This window comes from Protomyctophum bolini (genome assembly GCF_963924005.1).
Source record: "Protomyctophum bolini genome assembly, chromosome: 17".
Classification (NCBI taxonomy): Eukaryota; Metazoa; Chordata; class Actinopteri; order Myctophiformes; family Myctophidae; genus Protomyctophum; species Protomyctophum bolini.
Window position 1 is genome coordinate 39,638,633 of NC_137878.1, and position 5,417 is coordinate 39,644,049.

Consider the following 5,417-nt stretch of genomic DNA (forward strand, 5'->3'; position numbering starts at 1 on the left):
AGGGAGAGAGACACAGAGACAGACATTAGAGAAAGGAAAAGAGAGAGAGAGTCATGAGAGGAAACAGAATGACGGGGGGGGACGGGGGGGGGGGCAGAGTATAGACAGTGTCTGACACTGACGGTGAAACAGAAAGCAGCTTATAGGAGAGGAGGAAGGCCAAGTGAAAGGCACAAAGGTACCACAGAGAGAGAGAGAGAGAGACTTCCTCTTTCTCTCTGCAGGCACAGCCACAGTTCTGGTCACTTTTTGTTGTCGTTTTAACCACTGCACAAAAGACGTTTCCGAAAGGAAAAATAAAAGTACTTTGATGTTTGAAGTTGAAGCGTGTGTTGTGTGATCAATCAGTGTGTGTGTGTGTGTGTGTGTGTGTGTGCGTGTGTGTGTGTGTTTGTGTGCGTGTGTGTCTGTCAGTGTGTGAGTGTGTGTGTGTGTGTGTGTGTGTGTGTGTGTGTGTGCGTGCGTGCGTGTTTCTACATACTGTGCGCGTGTGTGGGAACCTTCCGTATAACCTGGCTGAAACTTTCCAGAAATGTGAGGCAACGTCATAAGCTGTGAGCTTGTAGATCTGCTATTTTCATCCGTTGACAAAATTGTCAATATATTTAGTTTTAGTTTTATAGTCATCATAGCTTGGGTTTTCATTCAGCTTCCATTTTGTTTGTCAGTGAAAAAAGTTACTCAACAAACATTTTTCATCATAATTATAGTATTCGTCAACGAAATCAAACCACTGCTCGGGAACCACTCGTTCTAACATTTCACACACATTTCACACACTTCTGCATGAACGTGAGCGTTTATTATGCAACTCCTTAACTTCCACTTTTTTTAATATACATTTCTTTTTTTCAATTTTTCACAAAATACACCCGTCCACAGCCCTCCCCCATCCCCACATACAAACCCACGTACATGGAAGAAAACACAGTTAAAGCATAACAACAATAATAATATTATACAAAAAAACGTGGAAAACTAAACTAAACTAAACTAAACTAAACAAGAAGAGACAAATCTACTATACAGAGAAAATTGTTTCCTCCGGAAGCAATCGATCCAGACTGAGATAAGCTATAACAACAATACTGATATAGGTATAAGGACACAGTCTCCATGTGATTCAAATAGAGCAGCCAAATCTCTCAAAATGTCTCAAAACCCCTTGAAAACTTCTCAAAATATATGTAATCTTCTCAAGAGGGACACAGCTGTTCAATTCTGAGAACCATCTTGCGATAGGTGGTGGGGGGAGTCAGACTTCCACGTTATTGCAATACATTTTCTAGCAACCCCTTAACTTCCACTTCTCACCAAACTAAAACCCACAGCCTGCAGTGCAGCTGCACGAGTCACGACACACAAGAACAGCACACGACGACAGACACCAGCCGTCGAGACTCAAGAAGCACTTGAGTCATTACATTACAAACGGACCCCACCAGACACCTCCCGTACAGTAAAGGGGAACCAGAAATAGAAATAATTCAATTGTAAAAAAATGCTGACTCATGGTGGGAGAAAGCACTCGCTCAAGTGTTTGTGTGTCGCCTCCATCCATCCCTCCTCGCCTCCTCCTATACGCACGACCAACATTAACCCATTCTGACCTGAGATCAGATTCTAGAAAACGTCTTCTATACATCCTGACAGTTTTCTGAAAAAAAAGCTATGTTTCTACGTCAGTCGATTTTTCAAAAAATAGCAGACCTATACAAGCTCGTAGCGCGCCACTCGGTGGCGCGCTACGAGCTCGTAGATCTGCTATTTTCCAATAGCTAAAGCATAACATAATGCTATACCAAACACCAAAAAGGGGCTCCCGCCCAAAATTGATTAATCAACATGTTTTGTAGCGAGCGTGACGCCATCCGACGTGGAAACCAAGCCAGCTGACCCGCAGGAAAAGCAACCATGCATGTCAGGAGAGGATCACATACGCATGTATCATATCGTCTCTGCAACCATGCATGTCAGGAGAGGATCATACGCATATATATTTAGTCCGCACTGAAGACACATCTGTTCACTTTGGCTTTTGGCAACTAGTTTTGTTTTTGTTTCTTTTGTCTTGTTAAGCGTCCTTGGGTTTCTTGAAAGGCGCTATATAAATCCAAGTTATTATTATTATTATATCATATCGTCTCTGTCGGGGGGTGGAAAACCTCATATTATGTCCAACAAAACTGTTTCTTTTTTTGGGGATTGAAATTCAAAAGTATAGCAGATGTACAAGCTACAAGGAAGGAACAAATTATACTCTGGGAAAGAAATACCCAGGTTAAAAACACTTGAATGAAAATATGTCCCATATACTCAAGGTTCAAGGTTTTATTTGTCATTTCATATGTTTTGCACATATAAAAAACTAAAATTGTACCCCAGGACCAGCAGTGTATACATAAAACCTATCAATGAAAAGAATGAGCAATATATAAAATCCCAAAGTGCAGTAGCATTAAAACTGAGCAGCATATTCAAAATAAAATGAAAACAAGCTAAAGTGCATTTTATTTGACTTTTAAGAGTCAAATAAACAGTCATTTTATTTGACTGTTTGGCGGCCGGGGGCCGTTCATAATACAATTAAGGTGTCAAGGTTCACATGGTTAACTTTAACCCATTCTGAACGGGAACCCATTTTGGTGTTATAGCATCATGTTATGCTTTAGCTATTGAAAAATAGCAGATCTACAAGCTCGTAGCGCGCCACCGAGTGGCGCGCTACGAGCTTGTAGGTCTGCTATTTTTGAAAAATCGAAGAACGACTGACATTTTTAGAATCTGATCTCAGGTCAGAATGGGTTCATCAGACCAGTGTAGTGTCCAGTGGAAACCTCGTATGAATCTGATCTCAGGTCAGAATGGGTTAATGTCCCTTTGCGGGAAATTGGTTTGCAGCCAGGTAATAGTAAAAAACATCAGACCAGTCTGAAGCGAGTGGGTCACCAGAGGGAGTGCAACAAACCATGTGTACAACCCAGATTCGGCACGAACAAGGGACTAAATTATTTTCGCTCCTATGCCACCAAAATGTCGAACGCCCTACCAACAGTCATTAAGACATGTGAATCCCGGCCTTGACTCCTTCAAAACCGCTCTCAAAGGGCTGCAATTCGAAACTGGCCCCTGTAAAATCTGAATCCCCCCCCCTTTTCCCCTCACTGTATATGTATCTTTTCCCTTTTTTGCTTCCTACATGATGAATTCCTGTTCTGTTCTTTAACTACATAGAAGTGTCTATTTGTATGTCTCTAAATGTTTTGATGAATTGAACAATGTGGACCCTGTTGTAAACAAGTGTATAATGCTTAATTGGGTCGTCCACTCACAGTTAACAGTCTCTGTATTGAGTTTGTGCTTGAAATGTACTGTAATTCTACAAACAAATATTTCAATCAATCAAAAAACCCCTATTGCAGGGGTGGGCAACTGGCGGCCTGGGGGCCACATGCGGGCCCCACCTTCACTTAATGTGGCCCTCAGGTTAATAATAATAATAATATTGGTTCCAGCTGTTTACAATTCCACAACATGCAAACATGACCTGCTTTAATTACTTCAGTCTAAATTAGTAGCTCAATGCTCAACACACGTATAATTAAAGGCATTTGAAATTACATAAAAATGTACATTTTCAGGATTCCAATTCGAATATAGCAAAAATAGCCGATCTACAAGCTCAAAACGTGTCGCAGCGCGACGCGTTTTGAGCTTGTAGATGGGCTATTTTTGCTACGACAGTAATATATGGCCCTAGGGAGTGAGTGTGGGAATATAGTGGCCCTCTCCATCGTCAAAGTTGCCCACCCCTGCCCTATTGGTATGTCACAGGGACATAGTCACATAGGTTAGGACATAGGGTGGGACAAAGCTGTTCCTTGGAGTGGTTGCACCACTCAAAAAATACACGCATCAAACGACAACCGACATACTCATTACAGAAGACTAAAATCCGGCACCAGAGAGACAGACAGACAGAGTTCATTGCATTCGATAGTATAGCAGCGTCAGCAAAAAGTGCATTAGTGGGCAATCTGTGCAAAGAGGCAGAAATTAAGTGCTAATTAAGTGCTAAGTCCTAATGTTGGCGACTGGGACACAATTGTGGACTGATAACTATAACTGTGGCCGTTTCTGAAGAGATAAGTTAAAAAGAAAACATAAAAGATGCTGCAGAGCTAGCTGTTCAGCACATGTTATATTATGTTGTGTGTCCGAGGTGTTTTTCCACACTTTTTACTGTCAATGACTACTAGGGCATTATCATATCATATCATATCATAATCCATTTAATCAAAAGTATCAAATAATGAAGTAATTAAAAAGTGTGTCTGCCCGCATGAGCCTGTGTCTTTGTGAATAATGTTTGAGTGTGTGTGTGTGTATGTGCATATTTGTACGTATCTGCACGTGTGTGTGTGTGTGTGCCATTGTACTGTAACACTGTAGGATCCGGCACGCACGCGCACACACGCACACGCACACGCACGCACACACACACACACACACAGTGTGGAATGTGGAGGAAGTCACACTCCAGAAACACAATACAGGTTGCGGTGGTGCAGTGTTAGGGACACATGGGAGGCACAATCACATCACACTGCACTTCCACCAGGGTTGCCAGCATTGTGAGAGGAACAAGCAGGACAACAGGCCTCATTATGAAAACAAGCACAAAAGAAGCCAATCCGAGAACCCGTCGTCAAATAATAATATAAGGAAAAACAGCACCCTCTTTTCTTTTGAGTTTGACGGGGAGAGAGAGAGGGGGAGAGAGAGAGAGAGAGAGAGAGAGAGAGAGAGGAGAGAGAGAGAGGGAGAAGGGGGGGGGAGAGGAGAGAGAGAGGGAGAGGGAGAGGGAGGGGGGGAGAGGGGAGGGGGAGAGAGGGAGAGAGAGAGAGAGGGAGAGGGAGAGAGGGGGAGAGAGAGAGAGAGGGAGAGGGAGAGGGGAGAGAGGGGGAGAGAGAGAGGGAGAGAGAGAGAGAGAGAGAGACTACAGAAAGAAGTAACCTCGCGTCACCAGGCTTTCCACCTCGGAGGAAAGAAAGCCTGGTCAGTGTTGGTCCAAAATGGCCGCGTGAACCGCTCTGGTTCACCCCCCCCCCCCCCCCCCCCCCATCTCTCTCCCCATTTCCTTTACGTATCAATAAAGCAGAAATATATATATATATATATATATATATATATATATATATATATATATATTTAAAAAGAAAGTCCCAGGTAAGGAAAGGAAAGGTACCATGTTTACCCAGGGTAACTGGACTAAGGAAAGGAAAGGTACTATGTTTACCCAGGGTAACTGGACTAAGGAAAGGAAAGGTACTATGTTTACCCAGGGTAACTGGACTAAGGAAAGGAAAGGTACTATGTTTACCCAGGGTAACTGGACTAAGGAAAGGAAAGGTACT